This window comes from Arachis stenosperma, chromosome 7 (assembly GCF_014773155.1).
Source record: "Arachis stenosperma cultivar V10309 chromosome 7, arast.V10309.gnm1.PFL2, whole genome shotgun sequence".
Classification (NCBI taxonomy): domain Eukaryota; kingdom Viridiplantae; phylum Streptophyta; class Magnoliopsida; order Fabales; family Fabaceae; genus Arachis; species Arachis stenosperma.
The window spans coordinates 45,634,816-45,636,510 of NC_080383.1; the positions used below are offsets into that span (position 1 = coordinate 45,634,816).

The 1,695-nt window shown below is 40.6% G+C and overlaps 1 non-coding gene across 1 annotated transcript; it reads right to left on the bottom strand.

Moving 5' to 3' along the window:
- Positions 1-539: 539 nt before the first annotated feature.
- Positions 540-643, bottom strand: LOC130942717 (small nucleolar RNA R71). Its single transcript, XR_009071277.1, has one exon. It is a non-coding gene; the product is annotated as a small nucleolar RNA R71 (small nucleolar RNA).
- Positions 644-1,695: the final 1,052 nt, after the last annotated feature.

Genomic DNA, 1,695 nt, shown 5'->3' on the forward strand with positions numbered 1-1,695 from the left:
TTCTCTTTCATATGAGCAGGAACAAGGATAAAGGCACTCTTGTTGAAATTGATCCAGAACCTGAAAGGACTCTGAAGAGAAAATTAAGAGAAGCTAAATTACAACAATCCAGAAACAACCTTTCAGAAACATTAGAACAAGAGGTGATGGCCGAAAATAATAATAATGCAAGGAGAATGCTTGGTGACTTCACAAAGCCAACATCCAAGTTTGATGGAAGAAGCATCTCCATTCCTGCCATTGGAGCCAATAACTTTGAGCTTAAGCCTCAACTAGTTGCTTTAATGCAACAAAACTGCAAGTTTTATGGACTTCCATCTGAAGATCCCTATCAGTTTTTAACTGAATTCTTGCAGATCTGTGAGACTGTAAAGACGAATGGAGTTGATCCTGAAGTCTACAGACTCATGCTTTTCCCTTTTGCTGTAAGAGACAGAGCTAGAGTGTGGTTGGATTCTCAACCCAAGGATAGCCTGGACTTATGGGATAAGCTTGTCACTGCATTCTTAGATAAGTTCTTTCCTCCTCAAAAGCTGAGCAAGCTGAGAGTGGATGTTCAAACCTTCAAACAAAAAGATGGTGAATCCCTCTATGAAGCTTGGGAAAGATATAAGCAGCTCACCAAAAGATGTCCATCTGACATGTTTTCAGAATGGACCATATTAGATATATTCTATTATGGTCTCTCTGAATTTTCGAAAATGTCATTGGACCATTCTGCAGGTGGATCTATTCACCTGAAGAAAACGCCTGGAGAGGCTCAAGAACTCATTGACATGGTTGCAAACAACCAGTTCATGTATACTTCTGAGAGGAATTCCGTGAATAATGGGGTACCTCAGAAGAAAGGGGTTCTTGAAATTGATGCTCTGAATGCCATATTGGCTCAGAACAAAGTGTTGACTCAACAGGTCAACATGATCTCTCAAAATCTGAATGGATTGCAACATGCATCCAACAGTAATAGAGAGGCAGCTTCTGAAGAAGCTTATGATCCTGAAAACCCTGCCATGGCAGAGGTTAATTACTTAGGTGAACCTTATGGAAACACCTATAACTCATCATGGAGAAATCATCCAAATTTCTCCTGGAAGGATTAACAAAAACCTCAACAAGGTTTTAATAATGGTGGACGCAATAGGCTGAACAATAGTAAGCCATATCCATCATCTTCTCAGCAACAGACAGAGAACTCTGAACAAAATAATTCTAATTTAGCCAATATAGTCTCTGATCTGTCAAAGGCCACTTTTAGTTTCATGAATGAAACCAGATCCTCCATTAGAAATCTGGAGGCACAAGTGGGCCAGCTGAGTAAGAAAGTCATTGAAACTCCTCCCAGTATTCTCCCAAGTAATACAGAAGAGAATCCAAAAGGAGAGTGCAAGGCCATTGATTTAATCAAAGTGGCCGAATGCACAAGGGAGGAGGAGGACGAAAATCCTAAGGAGAAAGACCTCCTGGGACGTCCTTCAAGCAAGAAGGAGTTTCCTATTAAGGATCCTGAGGAATCTGAGGCTCATCTAGAAACCATAGAGATTCCATTAAATCTCCTTCTGCCATTCATGAGCTCTGAAGACTATTCTTCCTCTGAAGAGGATGAAGATGTGACTGGAGAGCAAGCTGTTCTATATTTAGGAGCTATCATGAAGCTGAATGCCAAGCTGTTTGGTAATGAGACTTGGGAAAATGAAC